We start from the raw sequence: 18,321 nt of genomic DNA on the forward strand, positions 1-18,321 counted from the left end.
GTGGTCTATATATTTGTTTTCGATATTTTTGATTTTTTCTTTATGTGTGTTGAAAGTCGATATATTTTCTTTGCGATATTTTTTAGGGTCGATAATGTTGTTTTCGATGTTTTTTATTTGCGATATTGTTTAGTCGATATTTGTGTATTTTTACGTTTAAGTATTGGGAGTCGATATTTTTGTATTCGATATAATTACGTCGATAATTTTTGTACTCGATATTCGGTCCGTCGATATTGTTTCAGTGATCCATATCCTTAGTAGCAGAAGATCTAGCCAATTGTTTCATGGCTCTGAAGAGTTGTGCTGCTTGCCCCCCCCTTCCTGTCGTTTCCCTGAAGTTCATCTGTCCCTCTCATCGAACTCAACATTCAAGCTCATTGAGAAGTCTCACTGTTTACCGACTGAAGACCCAAAAGCTGTGTTCTGAGGTTGAAGGAGTAATCCAACTGCATCCACTTTTAGAGAGTGGTTAATGCACTCTCTGCTCAACTTTTATGAGATTGGCTGTGGAGCAACGTGATTCATAGCAAAAGGATGGGCCATTTTACCTACACCCTTCAGGAAGAGATTCCTATTGGCCTCCCCCATGTAAGGGATCTGCACAAAAAGTCTACTTGTTCTCCCTTAAGTGGAATACTTTACCACCATATAGTGTAGGACATATTGGGAGGATAATATGCATGCCTATGCATGGTTGTGATAGAATGTGGGTCTATGCAAATGTCTGACTGAGTGCATTGTCTATTATACTCCTTATATGTGGGGCAATTGAAAATGGTGGCTTGGTTTGTGTGAGACTACCAAAGTCTCAACTGGTAAAGGGTCATGCATGCTTCCATTACTTTTCTTCATGTCCATATGTCAGCTGCACCTGTTGTTGGGGACTTCAGGCCATAAATAATTTGTAGTTTTCACAATTCCTCTCCGAAAGAGATCCTAGTTCTCCTCTCTTATTGTCTCAATCTAAATCTCTGAGAGATGTTGCCTTCTGACTGTAGCCAATAAACATTTTTACCTGGATAGGACCAAGCCCGTCCATGAAGAGCTTCTGTTATCAATTATACACAATATAAGCTGGTCATGCAGTGGCAATAGCCCCTGTGTTATTAAGAGTCCGAAAGGTCTCAAAGGCAGCAGTGGATAGCCATTTCAACTAGTATTTCATTATCTCTCATAAACGAACAATGAAGCTGTACAACTGTGCAGTTAAGATTGGCTCTGATTCTGAACTAAATTCTTGCCTGACTGCTACCTTCCCACCAGATTGGGGACACGTTTAACCAGATCCTAACTGAAGTACTGGTATACTGCCCTGTGAGAAGTGCAACCTGACTACTGTGAAAGAGGACATTGGACTGCACCCTATTGAGGAGAGCCTGCTTGACAGTCAAGTTCAGAACATGACTGTGCCACCAGGGTGGAGGGGACAAGTAACAGTCATTGCTTCCTGCATCTGTTGATGAGTCTGCTTTCCTTCTCAGCCAACTGAGCTGCACAAAAGCCTGTGCTTACTTTTCAGTTAATTGCAGGAACCACAGAGATTACATCAGCAGCTTCAACTCCTGGCTGTTTAGAGGTCAACTTGAGTCCGGAATAACCAACAGCATTGAGCACAATCAAACAGTTCTCAAAATATTCACATCTAAACTTCCATCAATAGCCTCATGCTGTGTCTTTGTTGGAGAGGTTGATAGAGTCCATGCCAGGCACCCCGCCTCCATAAATTTCCTACAGCAATGGGTATTTTCCAAAATATAGGGCTTCACACCTACTTGTGTTCAGCCCCTAACCCCAAAAAAGTCTGGTATTCTGGTACCAGAATCAACAATAATAGCCCTGTCAGTAGCTCAATGGCTAGGGGACTCAAGAAAACTTTGTCCAGCTACCAATTATTGCCCCGTATTGTTGAAAAGAGAATGTGTGCTTGCCAATGACTAGGGTGGGCGCTTTCTGCTTCGGGGGAGGTTCTCGGGCAGTTCTGTTGCTCCAGGGAAGCTTCATGTCAGGTGCACTTAAACCTAATAATATATCCAGTACCAGCAATCTATACTAAAAGGACTGCAGAGTAAACAGAAAGATACATTTGACTAAATAACACTGTTAAAGGCATTTATAGTAAATAGCAACTGCATTTTATAACAGTGTTTGGGGTTCACATTTCTGGCTATTAGATTTCTAGAGAGTTCTGGTTCTCATTGTATAACATTATGTCATGTAATATTGTGTCTTATATGTATTAATATATGTTCCTTTTCATAAAGGAAAGTATTGATTTAACATTCAATTAGTTATGGACATTGTTGTCTTTCATTTATTCTGAATGACTAATCTACTCTACTCTTTTGCGTAAGCCTGAGTGAGTCGAGTGCTCGGCCTCGTTAACATTGAAAGTCAAATGTGAAACAGGGTAGCAGGTTAAGCGAAGTCTGTTCATCCGAGCAGGCAGGCAGACAGCTCTGGCGGACTGCTAACTAATGGGAGCACGGGAGCAGAAAGTACACGACCGTCAAGGGAGCAAAACCTAGAGACTGGGGATGTGGTGAGTGGTGATTTGGCGGTTGTAGTGGATACAGCAATCTGCTCCTCGGGCGCAGTAAAAAAGGTTACACAAACAAGTAAGGTGCGTAAAAGGGGAAGGCGGGGTGAGAGTGCAGCCCAAGTTGGGAGTGTTGCGCAAAGAGGATGTACATCTGCCAGAGTCGCCAAAAGGCACTAATACTCAGTCTCAAGGGCTGAGCCACAGTATCATCAAACAAAAATTGAAAGCCTCTACCTACCTATATGGTGAGGTAAAAGCCAAGCATACGAAAGAGCCCAAGATAATCAAAGTCAGGAAATCAGCCTCCACTCTTGCTTCAAAACAAACTCCTTCCTTGAGATCATATTTCAAGGTAATACCACAAGTGCTGGAGTTACAAAATAGTATCCCTCCTCCTGGACAAATTACTACTCCATCGCCGGACCAGGTTCCTTCTTCTCTTTTTTCTAGCTCTGGTGACAATCTGCTTATGGAGGTTGTCCTCCTGGTCAACGAATCCCTTAGTGGGGGTCAGAGGGGTGAGGGGGCGGATGGGGTTGGGTCCACTGTCATAGATGGGGCAGTCAGAGAGGCTGGTGAGGATGGAGTTGTATGTGAGGAGATTTCTTTAGTTGCTTATCAATCAACTGAGATATCGTCGGCCCCGGGGGGAACACGACAGGAGCTCCTGGCTGTCACCTGTACTATGTCTGGGGTGGAGCAGATTGGGGGGAGACAAAGCAAGCACCTTGGAAGCTATGTTCACTTCCCTTGTGTTGGATATTAAAAAGGGATTTGAACCTCCACCGCTAATCAGTCAGAGATTAGGAGATTTTGCGAATCTCTGGACAGTAAATTAAATGGTCTATCTTCAAGGACGGCGGCTCTGGAAGAGACAGTGGCTGGTCTTTCCCTCCATCTGGACAAGGCAAAAGCAGATGTTGTTAATCTAAGAAGAGATCAGGTTCTATCTGAACGAATAGAAATTTTGGAAAACAACGCTCGTCGCAATAACCTTTGAATTTTGAACATCCCTGAAGGAAGTGAAGGCTCCAACATTAAACAGTTCATAGTTAAGCTCCTAAAGGACTCCCTGGGGCTTGAGTTGTCAGCAGAGGAATTAAATATTGACATTCAAAGAGTCCATAGGGACCCCTTTAGGAAGAATACTCAGAGAACAAAGCCCAGAAAAGTTGTTGTAAATTTCCTCACCTACTTCATTAAAGAGTTTATCTTAAACCAAGCACTTAAACAAAAATCCGTAACTGGTAAGGGGTTTACCTTTCAGGTCAGATCAGATTTGTCTAGGACTACCCTGGATAAACAATGGGAGTTGGGGAGGAGATTGGATGCTTTCCGGAAGCTAGGTGCAGTTGCACATTTAAAATTTCCAGCAGCACTGCAGATAATGTACAACAATAAGATGCATAATGTTAGATCGGCAGAAGCAGCAGATTAACTCCTGTAAGAGTGGGGGAATAAGGGGGGTCCTTCTGGCTAAAGGCTGTGTTCCAACTGGCTTTATTTCGGGGGTTTTGTGCTCCCTGCCCGTTTAGGGAGGAGAGTTTTGGATTGGTCTGGTGGGCTGGATCCTAAGACCATTTGTTTCTTATTTTCAACTAAGGGGGTTCGCTTTGAGATGGCACGTAAGGATGACTTGACTTATCTAATACATTTTAATAATTAATAGGGTGAAAAAAATAAAATAATAATAATAATATTATGACGAACAATATCGGGAAAAAACATAGAACATCTCTCCTAGTTCTCTGATTTTGATTTATAGCCTTAATAATCAGTTATAGGCATGTTAGATATTTCTTTAATAGGTTTAAGCATTGCGGGGGCCTGGGGGGGGGGGGGTGCTATCTCTGAACATGGTCCAGATAGATAGGGCAAGGGTTTCCTATGAGGGGTGTGGGGTTAGAGTAGGGCACGGGGTAGCTGGGAGGGCACGGTGTGGCAAAAACATTTTAAATGTCCTCTTTTTCTTCCCTGAATTATTTATCTTTTTTGATGGGGTGGCTTTTGCAAAGGTGGCATTGGTTTGTGGGAATTAAGAGTTTGTACATAATCTTCAGAATGGTCTATAGAAAGGTCGATGGGTATATGTTACATAGGGCATATGAGATAGGTGGGGAGAGCTGTTGTTATGAATAGTCTGGAGGTCCTCTCCTGGAATATTAATGGCCTCCATAACAGACCCAGGAGAGAAAAGATCTTATTTATTTGTGGTATTTGTAGAGCGCAACACTCATCCCAGGGGATATCAAGGCGCTTATACCAGTACTGAGACTACTGCGAGCTGTACTAAGGTGAACATTAGAGTTTAGGGAAGAGGAGTGTCTTTAATTTCTTTTGAAACAGGAGGTGGTTAGTGGTAAGCCTTAAGTCAGGGGGGAGCTCATTCCATTTCTTTGCAGCCAGATGGGAGAATGAGCGTCCACCAGTCCTAGCTTTATATATGCGCTTAGTTCTTGCCAGGGCGGACTGGAGAGAGCGTAGGTTCCGAGTAGGGACGTAGAATTCAATCTTTCCCTGGAGGATGATGGAACCAGTTTTATAGAGGGCCCTGTGGGCATGGCAGAGCAGTTTAAAAACCGACCTTTGGTGCATAGGTAACCAATGAAGTTTTCTCAGGCAGTCCGAGGCGGAATCGAGCTTGCCTTTATTGCATATGAGTTTAGCTGCAGAGTTTTGCAGTACTTGCAGACGTGTAAACAGGTGCTCATTCATCCCCACGAAGAGCGCATTACCATAGTCCAGACGACTGACCAGCAAAGCCTGTGTGACAGCGTGTCTGCAATCCAGGGGGATCCAGGGAAACAGTCTGGCTAAAAGTTTCAAGATTGCGAAACCTTTCCTGCAGAGGACTCGCACATGCTCTTTCATGGACAGGGCGTCATCCATAATGACGCCTAAGTTCCTTGCGTGTTGTTTCGGAGTGGGGGCCGTTCCTAATGAGGGTGGCCACCATGTGATATCCCACACACGTTTGGCACCGCCAAACAGTAGGATCTCGGATTTCCCGGCGTTCAGCTTTAGGCAGTGTGAGTGAATCCACTGGGCCATTTCTGAGAGACAATTGTGCAATTTAGATTTAATAATCTCCGGTTTTTCATCCAGAGCCACCATCAGTTGCGTGTTGTCTGCGTAAGAGCAGATGCCAATGCCCCACTTCCTTCCAATATCATCAAGAGATGACATATAAACATTGAAGAGAGTGGGGCTTAATGAGGCACCTTGGGGGACTCCGCAACTGATAGGGCTCGATTTGGAGTGGAATTGTCCCATGTGTACTGCCTGGGTACGATTGCTCAGAAAAGAGTGTAGCCAGTTTAATGCAATGGATTTGACACCCTTGCTGTGAAGAATGTTCAGCAGGCAGTTATGGGAGACCGTGTCAAACGCCGCTGACAGGTCAAGCAGTATCAGTGCCACCGCCCCACCTTGGTCGGTGGAAGATCTGACACTGTCCGACACTGCCAGCGGCGTTGCCTCCGTGCTATTATTGGCCCTGAAACCTGTCTGTGAAGGGTCTAAGAGGAAGTTTGTTTCTAGATATTTGGTCAGTTGTCCATCTTGCAGTATCTTCGAGATTCGGGTGCGCAGATCATTATCCTTCAGGAGATGCATATGACAGAGCCTGAGATGCTTTCCCTAGCAAAAAGTAATAAATGGATAGACCTTTGTGTTGCTACAACCCAGTCCATGAATATTAGAGGAGTAACTGTTCTCTTTAAAAAATCGATAAAAGCCCGGCTTGTCTCTAAACTGGTAGATCCAGCAGGTAGATGGGTGGTTGTTACTGCAATTATTGCAGGAACTTCTGTAACAATAGTGGGATATTATGGTCCTAACCAGGATGATCCTGCTGCCTTTAAATCTATTTTTTCACATTTACTACTCTATTCAGGCACGATTATTCTGGCGTGGGATTTTAATATTGTCTTAGACCCTCTCTTAGACAAGATACCAAATAGTCGGGCGCAAAGTGCATCGAAAACTAGGTCTTTTTTATTGGAAAGTATGAGACAGTATGGTTTTGTGGATATAGGGAGAGCGAGGTCTGGTCAGCAACGAGGTGTTTCTTTTCACAATCTTAAATATCATCACAAATCAAGGATTGACTTTATTTTGGTCAACCAGGCTTTGAAGAGTGTTGTTAAATCGATTACTTATCTCCTCCTACATTTATCTGACCACTCTGCGGTGTCCTTAAGATTGAAAGGTCTCTCTAGGGCTTCCCCTAGCACGTGGTCATTTGACCGATCCCTTTTGTTGGATCCTGAGGAGATCGTATTCTTAGGAAATGAATCCGAATGCTTTATGAGGGTGAATCTTGATTCAGCCTCACTAGGCTCCGTTTGGGATGCCTACAAAGCTTTCCTAAGGGGGCAATTAACCAGCAGGGGCATATATAAGAAGAAGCTGTATAGGGAAGAACTAGCCGCTAAAGAGGCGGAAATCAATAGAATACGAAGGGAAATAGATTTACATCTAGATGCCCCAGTTAATATCCGACAGAATCTACAATAGGAGCTTTTGAGAGCAAAGGGGCACTTGGAATCGGTATTAAATACTCAGATTATGCTTAGATGGGAGGCCAGTAAAATTGCCCATTTTGAGTATGGTGAGGGCGCGGGCAAACTTTTGTCCTAGAAGTCGAAGACAGACCAAGTTGGAAACAATATCAGTTCGATTATACAGGACAATGTGGAATATACATCTGATGAGGATATCCGAAGGCTTTTTAGAATTTTCTTCCAAGAAATCTATAGGGAGAATAAAGTCATCGACCCGAACGTTATTGATGGCTGGCTGAGTGAAATTCAACTCCCTTCATTGAGCTTGGATCAGAGGGACTGGCTGGATAGATCTATTACACAAGAAGCGCCAGGATGCCCTTTGGGTGACAGGACTGCGCTCTATAAGTACACAAAATAAATAAATAAGAGGTAAAATTGGCCATTAAGGGTAGTAAGAAGGGGAAAGTGGCAGGACCTGATGGCCTGCCTGCTGAGATATATAAGTCTTTAGAATTGGTCCTTGTCCCCTGTTTAACCTCATTATTTAAACAGATTCTTCAAGATGGTATTTCACCTCCAGCCTCTTGGGATAAAGCATCGATAACACTGACACTAAAGCCAGGGAAACCAGCATCAAATTGTGGGTCATACAGACCAATCTCGATATTAAATGTTGATTATAAAATCTTTGCTTCTGTGATGGCTAATAGATTAGGGTCAGTGGTGGGAGATATCCTACACCAGGACTAAAGGGGGTTCGTTAAGGGCAGGCAATTGTTTGAACTAACGTACGATTTGATAGGGGCTATAGATGTAGAATCCACCTGCTCTATACCCTTGGCGGTTCTCACTCTTGACGCGACTAAGGCCTTCGACAGGGTAAACTGGTCATACCTGTCGGAGGTCTTGGATAAATTCAACATTGGTGAAAAGTTTTGGCATACTGTGAGACTGCTTTATCAAAATCTTTCGGCGTGCCTCTTGGTGAATGGTGCAGTGATAGATCCTTTTAACATCACAAGGGGAACAAGTCAGGGTTGTCCACTTTCCCCTCACCTATTTGATCTATACATCGAACCATTTGCTCAAAAACTGAGAGACGACATTAACATCAAGTCGTTCAAATATGGAGAGTGGGAAAAAAGTAGCCCTATACGCCGATGATATTATGATTTTCTCATCGGAGCTTGCGTCTGCCCTCCCGCGGTCATCAAACTCGCCCGCGAATTTGGAGAAAATTCTGGGTATGAGATTAATGCTTCTAAAATGGAGATTATGGCCTGGAATTGTGGGGACGGGGGAGCTCAGATCAGCTCCAAAATGCGATATTTAGGTATCACCATTGTACAAGATATAAATAAAATTGTGGAATCAAACTTCCTATCAGTAGCTAAGAACTGTAGGAAACTCATGAGAACATGGTCTTCTTTACCTCTGTCCATTCTGGGGAAAATTAATCTCATTAAGATGTCCATCTTGCCAAAGGTCACCTTTTTGTTTAATACTATTCCTTTATATTTTGAACCCGCACTTTTAGTTAAGCTGCAGAGCGATATTAATTCATTTATTTGGGCACAACACACACCCAGGATCACCTGGAAAAAACTTAGGCAGCGTAGGGAAAAGGGAGGCTTAGCAGCCCCCGATCTTCAATTGTATGCATGGGCATTCCTACTGACCCATTCCCGCATGCTATTGAAGACGCCTACAAGTAGTGGGATAGGCTGTATGTTTAGAGCTATGCTCAATGGAGCGAGTCTCTCCTTGGATGGTTTTCTGTTTAAATTTGGAGACCCCAAATTAAAAAATAAAATAAAACTAAAAGTCCTTCAAGGGATGTCTAAAGCTTGGTTTAAAATCCGTAATTCTGTTTCACTGGGCTATTTTTCTAGTAAAGCACCTCTTTGGGATTCACCTGGGACCCCGGGTTGCCTTAAGGATAGCCTTGCTCTACCTTTGAGGGAGGCAGGGCTTAAAGAATGGGGTGATTTGTTTCTAGAAGGAGACTTATTATCATGGAACTCTTTTAAGGATAGGACGGTATTAGATATTTCAAAGTTAAAATATCTGCAAATGACCAGCTGGGGTCAGGCACAGTCTGCAACTAAGAGTAGATTCCTAGTGGGTGGAGGAAACCAGCTTGAGTTCCAGCTACTTGATAAAAACCCTTTTAAAAAGGAGGTCTCCTACTGGTACCACACAATGTTGGAGGAGATGGACAGTGGTTTTCAACTAGCCGAAACACTCTGGGGAAGCTCCTTCTTAGCTCAGGATGTTACTAAACTTTGGTTATACTCCTTTAAAATATTGTGGAACATTGTAAAACCAGCCTGGCTATGTTGTAACCATATATTTACACTGCATAGGGCATATTATTCACTGCTGAGACTCTCAAAATGTTCACAAAGCTCTCCGGTATCCTGTCCGATATGTGGAGAAAATATGGCTTCGGATCTGCATATGTTTGTGGATTGTCCAATTTTGTCCCCTTTTTGGGGATCAGTAAACAGCTTTTTGTCTACCTCTTTGGATCGGCAAATCATGCTAACTCCAATACACATAATTTTTGGAGTAGTAGAGGGAGTCTTAGGTCCAGCCAAGAATCTTATATTTTACTCTATTCTGTTAGCTAGAAGAGAAATCTGCAGAAAGTGGAAAGACTCTTCGCCACCTACTGTACAAGATTGGCAGGCATCGCTATTATAAGTCGCCAAATTAGATCTAGCAAGGTCAGGTAGCCAGAATAAGAGAGCTTTTTGGCATTTTTGAATTGGGGTTGATTCTGAGAGTCTCCGACTGGGGTTTTTTTTTTTTTTTCCCCCCCTGGCCCAATGATTACGTTGCCCTGGCCTGTAAGCCTTTTCTAATCAGGTGGCGTCCTGAATGTGGCTAAATATAACGCTTGGCAGCTTACCCGTTTTGGTCTTTGTACGTATGTCTGTAGGGGTTTTGAGACACAATTATTGCACTGCCTAACTTGATCTAAGGCCCTGCCACCCAGTTATCTGAGATGGTGTGTCCCTCTACATAGACTTAAAATGACTTGACCTGGGTAGTAAATGAGGACAAAAAGAAAAAAAGAAGAAAAAATGTGAAACAGGGGTACTTGCCTATTTTAATTTTGAGTCCTATAATACTTTACCTCGGGACCGAAGTGGCAAAAGGCTCCAGTTGTCACAATTTGAACCAAGCAACCTTTGACTGCCCTGGGAACCAGCGATCAAGATGTCACACAACACTAGCATGCTTACCGTCAGAGCAACATGATCAAATCGCTCAATCTTTTCACCATGCATGGCTAGCCTTTTAATTTACCTTCTGCAGGAAGATACATTAGAAAAGGCTAATTAGCTTTACTTGCTGGCTAGGGAATGTAATTATTCACAGAAATGTCATAAATGAAAAAAGCATTAGAAATGTTGTCAGGGACTGGACACTTGAATGGTCTACTAAGTTATCTCCTAGATTTGCAGAAGAGAGGCTTAGTTGTCTTAGTAGCCATGGTTCCACCCTGCACACAACAGTATACACAAAGGTGTCAAGTGTTTCATTGAGAAAGCCACAAAATGGAAGAAAACCAGTCAAAATGAAACCCTCCTGACAATCTTAAGAGTCTTAATTGAAGTTGAAGAGAATGAATAACGAGACTGGCAATCATGAAACTCCTCCTAAAGGAACGGGGAAGAAAATACAGTCAGCCTGAGATGCAGATAAAATATCCAACATGGATTTCAGCTGCAAAAATCAAGGAACAATACAAACAAGTCTACAAACAATTCTACACATAATTAATAATAAATGCATTGTGATGCATTCTTCCTTCTGACCTGCCTCCATATATATGGTCTAAAGTGTAACTTACATCACAGGAAAAGGGACCATGCTTTATCTTGGATTGGGTTTTCCAAGATCAGATCTTATGAACTGAGTGATATCTTGGAAAGGAGTCTTTATAAGGCTTAGACACGTCTTCACTCTGAAATTCAGGGCACTCATTTGAGAAGCAAAGAAGACTTCATTTGACATCTGTCTCCCAGCAGGGCATTCTGCAAACCTGCTGCCACCAAAAACACCCCAGAACAATTCGCTGGACACTCCACTGCATTGCTGTGAGCATTAGGACTCCAGAATGGTTCTGGCTGTATGGGTGCTCATCTACCTTTCAAGAATGGTCTCCTGTCAACGTGTTTAATGTTTCTTCCACTTCAGCCCTTGCAGGTGCTCTGGCAGGCTTTAACTTGCGTCTCAGCACAGATGGAACAGTATGTTATCCTTCAGAAGCTTTAGGCTTATCAAAGTGTTGTTGAAAAACAGAAAGCCATCAAAGGAACATGAATGGAAGGAGCACCTTCCTTAAAAATGCTCTCTAGGATGGAAATCTTTTCATTCTATCAAGAATTTACGTCAACGCCAACGTTAACTGGTGGAGGCCCAGGTGGAGATGGATAATATTGGACAGGAGCATATGGCTTCAATTGAGATTAATGAAACACAAATTGAATAAATGTAAGGGAATTTCAATCAAAAGTGGGTCAAATAATCTTGATCAAAATGTGGCTGGCAAATTATGAACAGATAAAAAATTATAATCTAGCAATCTATTTTACGGGGACCAAAAGAAACAGAATTTAATCTTGACTTATCAACCTTTTCTTTCATCTTGATCTTTCAATGATGTAGACTTTTAGAATCAAGATGCATATGCTTTGGTAGCTGATTCAAATGGTCAACTGCGGTAGGAAACAGTGGATAATATGAGGAGAAAGCATAAAAAACCTTCAATGAAAACCTTACATACAGAAAAAGTGAAAAGTTCATAACATTGCGAGTAACAGTATTAAGGGAAAATTTTGCAGTTGGCAGGTAGGAAGTCCAATTGCCTCCAGCATAAATCCAATAAGATTTTAGGTATTGTACCAGACTGATTTGTTTGCTTGGTCCGCCCAATGTACTTGGAATGATAACCTGTCTTCCTCAGCACCGAAAACCTTACATAATATTCTCCAAAAACATGAAAGTCATTGAGTATTGCTACCAGAAATGATTGAATAAGGCAATTCATGAAATACGAAAATTCAGTAAAAAATACTGAGCAATTTCTTCTGCTGTTGGCAAATCACTCAGGGGAGAAAAATAACCTATTTTTAAAAAGTATCTACACTAACCATTATCTCATGATATCCTGTTCATGGTGTAAGATCTGTTTTAAATTCAATTGATACCCTATGCCAAGGTTTAGGAACCAGGGGGTGTGGCCACGGAGGCGACCAAGATGGCCGCATCTGCCTGAAGCTCCGCCGGTCGGACATGTATGCTGACTCCTCGCCCGATGTAGGAGCGATCTCCTGCAACCGGACACCATCCTACTGTGCCCGGGACCATGCGGAGCAAGATCTGAGGTCCGTGAGGAGTGCAGGATCTGACTGGGAGGAGCGCCGATGCCTGTGGTGGCTGGGACGGAGCTGCGGCCTAGGTTGTGAACCAGCGGTGCTGCCAGGGGTATGCTGAGTCCGCGTCTATAACTGCCCTGTTTGTGGCCTTACTGCCTGTTTCTACCCGTCCGGTCCCCCCTCGCTGGTTGCTCCCTGTCCACCGCCCTCTCCGGTCGGGTTCCTGGGCCTGGGGCGGATTTCCGGCCTTCGTGGTCTGGCGCATCCCCCGGAGCCGGCGCCTAGATTGTTAGGACCAGCGGGCTTGGGGGGGTGGGCCTGCGGAGGGATCCGGGTCGCGGGTGGGGGACGGGTTTGGGGGCTACATTGTGGTGGTTTGGGCTGGCTGGGCTCCCCCCTCGGCCCTCGGGGGTGCCCTTCTGCCGAGGGTGTGTAGGGGCCCACACTAGGAGTCATTCCCCCAGTGCGTGCGGCTCCGTCCCGCTCTGGTCGGGGGGCTCCCTGGTGGTGCTGGTAACGGCATGATCTAGATTGGGTCCCTCGCCACCAACTCTTTGCTGCCCACTCCGGCCCTGCTGCTGTGGGCTGGCCTGCCTCTGCGGCCGTAACACTGTGCCTTTGCTGCAACGCCCACTCCTGTGGCCCTGCTCTCTGGTCCCTGCCCGGACATTGCGGTGATTTCTGGGTACCCTGCGGCCCCCAGCGTCCAGACATAGCTGCCCGTCTCCTGTGCTCTGCCTCGCCCCGGCCTTGTTCACCTGCGGCACCGGCGCTGTTTGGGGACCCGCTCCTGGATGGCTCCCCGTGCTTTCTGCTCTCCTTGACGTGGTCTGGTGGCGGATATCTACATCATTCCCTGACACCCCCTGACTTGAATTGGAACCACCGCCGGCTATCGCTGGGCTGTCTCTACTTTGTGCCCAGAGCTGCCTATCGCCTCACCTTGGTCGTAGTCCATCATTTACATCTACATGTGCATTAGCTGGCTGAGTCTTCTGCATTCACTTAGTGAGCCCCCACTCTGAGATTGACCTGTACAGCGGCGCTCTAACTGTTCTGTGCAGCATTGGTCCCCATTCCATACTCCGCGACAATGGTGAAGAAGGACCCTAAGCAGACCAAGCTCTAGTTTGATAAAACGGCGGGCGCTGCGACAGATGCCCAGGCTGAACAGTCCGCGAAGGCCTCACTCCTTCATGACGCTGAGTGGTCGTCCCCCCTGGCTGCGGCCATGCTGGCTGAAATGAGAGCGGGCTTTAAGGCTCTGGACGGCCGGTTCGATGTTCTAGACAAAAAACTGGCTGATATGAACACGAAAATCCAGGTTCACGATCACAGTCTGGATGTGGTGGAGTCCAGGGTGTCGGACATCGAGGACAGTGCCTCCTCCTCTTTAAAACAGCTGGAACGAGTCGAGAAGATCCTCAAAGATGTCGCCATAAGAATGAGGATTTGGAGGCCAGGAGTCGCCACAACAATATTCGCATTCTTGGTGTCCCGGAGACGACAGCCACTGGCTGCATGGACTCATTTGTTGAACAGCTACTCACAGACCTCTTTGGCAGGGAATGTTTCACTCAGGGCTTCGTGGTCAAACGCGCCCACAGATCGTTGGGCCCACGTCCTAGGCCTGGTTTACCTCCAAGACCCATCATCGCTAGGCTCATGAACTTTCGGGACAGAGACACTGCTTTGCGTGCTGCTCATGACTTGGGAGAGGTCCAGTGGCAGGGGTGCAAGCTATCTTTTTTCCCTGATTTCACCATCATAGTGCAGGAGGCTAGGTGCAAATTTCAGGGGGTCAAGGCAATGTTGAGGAACTTGGGTGTCCACTATGACATGCTCTATCCAGCTCGACTTAAGGTGGACATAAACGGCAGGTCACAGGTTTTCGACCCTCCAAATGAGGCACAGGAGTTCTTCCGAGACTACAAGAAAGACCATATGGCTGCGGCTGGGGGCCGAGGTCTCCTTCGGCACGACGCAGGCGTCGCAGACAAGCGTGGACCTCTTCTCCCAACCCGGGACTGGTTGACTGCTTTGCATGTTATTGAGTTCCTTTAATGTGTCCTATTAATGTTTCTCCATTCTTCCATATGCTCTGCATTACAAAGTATTTGATTGCTATTTTGCCGACCGGCGTGGCATTGCCATGCCTTATGGTGAATTCCACTATGGTTTTCTTTATTGTTTGTTTGATGCACTGTGCCACTTCTGCACCTTTTGACACGATTAGATTCCTATCGCACACGTGCAGTGTTAGCCGTATTTGGGTTTGCCTCTTTAGGGTCTGTAATAGGTTGCGTGGGGGGTCTGTTATTTTCTTAATAATGTTTTTTGCAGATTTCAGATATCTATGGTTATTTTGTGGTTTGGATCAGATGCACACAAAGTTTGGATTGTACTAATGTGGTTTAGATGGTGCAGCTAGGTAATGTACCTGGTCCTTCTGGGCTTTCACTGGTGACATGGAACGTGCGTGGTCTGAATAACACCAGAAAACGTAGACAAGTTCCCAATTATGTTGCTCGACACAAGATATATATATAATCTTTATGCAAGAAACTCACATGTCAGGCCGATCGTCTCTAGCTGGGGCCCCCACAGGTTCTATCCAATTACAGCAGGTATGCAAGAGGGGTTTCCATCTTTATACACAAGAGGGTTCGATTTGCACTCTACAGCACGAGTCAGGATCCCGACGGCCGCTTTTTGATAGTTACTGGTTTGATGATGGGACATAAAGTCACTTTGGTGGGGATATATGGCCCGAACACTGACTCACCGTCCTTTTTTCAGGCTTTACTGGCTCGTCTCCTCCCGATGGACACCGGGCTTTTGTTAACGGGAGGGGACTTTAATCTTTTGATATACCCTACTAGAGACAGTACTGCTGCATCCCCAGATGCCAAACCCCGCGCCCATCAGGCCCTCAGGGACCTATGCACAAAATATTCATTAGTTGACATGGAACTCCAAATGTACGCTCACCGTCCCGCTTTCACTTATTATTCTGGGTTCCACAACACTTGGACGAGGATTGAATACTGGTTAGTTTCCCCTGGGATGGCTGGCTGAATTGAGAATGTCCTAACCCTCCCCGCACCCTCTCGGATCACTCTCCGGTGGTCCTACAATTGAATATTCCCAGGGCTGGGGTCTATGAGAGGCAGTGACGTTTTCCTGGCCGAGCCTTGTTGGACACTGTTTTTAACAAGGAGGTCAGGCAGACTATTGACGATTACTTTGAGCTAAACACCGGGTCAGTTGACACGTGGGCAGTTCTTTGGGAGGGCTTCAAAGCCTACATCAGGGGGTTTGCATTTCAAAGCACCTGGCGTCCTGCGTGTCATTCGCTCTACTTTGAACCGTGTTGAGCGTGATCTCGCTGCCTTGGATCGTGATGCACTCATCTCCCCCTCTGCATCCATTGGGGCGAGGCGGTTAGAGTTGTTATTGGAGTTTAGAGAGGCTGCCGAAAGAGAGCTGTCGTTCCTTAGCAGGCACCATGCGGCACGGCGGTACGGTGAGGGCGATCGCCCCGGCAGGTTGCTGGCCAACACTCTGCGACCTCCACATGGCTCTACCTACATTTCTGCAATGAATGGCCCCAATGGTACCCCTTTACATTCCACCCCGGATGTTTGCGACCTATTTCTCTCATATTACAAATCACTTTATACGTCTCGTTTGTCCAGTGATTTAAGAGACCAAGGGGATTATTTATCTGAGATCACTTTGGTCTTTTTAGAACGTTACATGCAGGAGTTTCTCCTGACTCCCATCACTCCTGATAGCATTGTTGAGGCCATCGATGCTCTACATGCATCATCGGCACCTGGTCTCAATGGTTTTTCAGCCGATTTCTATAAGGCTTATAAAGACATCCTGGTACCGCGCTTAGTAGAGGTCTACGCTGAGGCGCTTGAAGTCGGTATTCGTCCCCCCACATTTAGGGAGGCGGTGATCATACTCTTGCCCAAACCCGGTAAAGACCCCAGGCTGTGTGGCTCCTACAGGCTATTGTCCCTATTGAACCTCGACTATAAAATTCTAGCCAATGGCGTTGGGATTAGGTTGTCATTATTGATGGAATATATTATTTCTCTGCTGCAGTCGGGTTTTGTCCCGCATAGGTCCACTTCTCTGAATCTTCGGACCTTGTTTACAGTGTTGCACAGAATCGAGCCCTCCACTCCCACCGCTGCTATACTTCTTGATGCCAAAAAGGCGTTCGATTCTCTTGAATGGTCCTTTTTCCTCTCGATCATGTGCTGCATGGGCATGCCTGAATGTTTTGTTGCTACGGTGACTCTGTTATACACTAAGCTACCTGCCAGGCGCCTTAATGGCACTCTCTCCGATCCTTTACCCTTGTCCCGCAGCACGAGACAAGGCTGTCCTCTATCTCCGGTGCTTTTCATTTTGGCCATGGACCCTCTAGTTTGGCAATTCCAAGAGAAGCACTTACGCCATGGCCTGCAATTTCGTACCGGCCCTCTTTTAATCTCCCTATATGCCGATGACACCGTTCCCTATGTCAGGATGCCCCACTTGAACTTAGCGCCCCTGATCTTAGCGATTGTTCGGTTCGGGAGGTTTTCTGGACTCAGCATTAATTGGCATAAATCTGTTATATTCCCCCTTACGGCAGGCACCATGGCCTGGCAATGTGAGTTCCCGCTGGAATGGTGTGACGACGCGGTTAAATACCTCGGAGTATACATTCATCTTGACACTGCTACTATGATCCGACTTAACTATGGCAGAGCAATTAGCTTGTTAGAGTCACAGGTCACTAAATGGTTGCGTCTGTCGCTATCTAAGGCAGGCAGAGTCGCCATCATTAAGATGGTTGTTCTGCCCTGTTTTCTGTACCTCTTTAACAAAATTCCCATCCCTCTCACTAAAGCATTATTTTTACAGCTGTGTTCACTACTATTGCGATTAGTTTGGGGGGGACAAGACTCCCCGAGTCAGTTGGAAGATTCTTACTATGCCACAGGACAGAGGAGGGCTCGGGGTCCCTGATTTTTATTTGTATTATCTGGTTGCACAGTGCTGCTACGCATTTGCTTGGTTCCACCCGGACGCACGCATTCCATATTTGAAGCCAGAGGCGGATCTTGCTCTCCTGCGCCAGCTCCTCACCATCCTGCCCTCGAGCTACCCCCGAGACCCGAGCGACGTTGAAACAGTTTCTACCACATGCTGGGCCTGTGACAGATTACGCAGACTGTTGGGGTTTGATTGATTGTATTCTCCTGCCTTACCTTTGCCTAACCCTACCTTGCTCCTGATTACTGGGGAGGCCTTAGTTCATCGCACCCTGGGGAAATTCCAAGTACACACGTTTGGTGACTTATTCCCAGACAGGCATGCATTTTCGATGACGGAAGAGGCCCGCTTTAGTGAGCGTTCCTTTATGGATTCCTTTGTCCTGAATCGGGTGCGGTGCGGTGCTCTCTCCAGACCAGGTTTCCCTCTTTTCCCTCTGACCCTGAACCTACCCCTCCCCTTACACTGCTGATACAGAGCCCATCTGGGGCACATTTGATATCGAAATTATACAGGCAGTGCTGCGCGATTAGACCGGTGGATGATTCCAGGGTGCGAGCAGCATGGGAGGTTGACTTGGGCAAGCCTATCTCTGATGACCAGTGGGAACAGTGCTGCAGGGCCACCGTTGACATCTCCTTGAACAGCAGACACAAATTACTTCATTTTAAATTTCTCCGCAGGATGGATTTTACCCCAGCCCACTCCCATAGAATTGACAACTCCACACCACACCACTGTCAGAAATGCTTGTCACCCTTTGCAGACTTTGCCCACCTTACCTGGACATGTCCTAAAATTCATCATTACTGGAGGAGTGTGC

At 45.8% G+C, this 18,321-nt stretch overlaps 1 pseudogene; it reads left to right on the forward strand.

Moving 5' to 3' along the window:
* The first annotated feature begins 16,199 nt into the window (after positions 1-16,199).
* The window catches only part of LOC147711097 (claudin-7 pseudogene), an 81,524-nt pseudogene continuing 79,402 nt past the window's right edge, over positions 16,200-18,321 (forward strand).

Source organism: Lissotriton vulgaris, chromosome 5, assembly GCF_964263255.1.
Source record: "Lissotriton vulgaris chromosome 5, aLisVul1.2, whole genome shotgun sequence".
Taxonomy (NCBI): Eukaryota; Metazoa; Chordata; class Amphibia; order Caudata; family Salamandridae; genus Lissotriton; species Lissotriton vulgaris.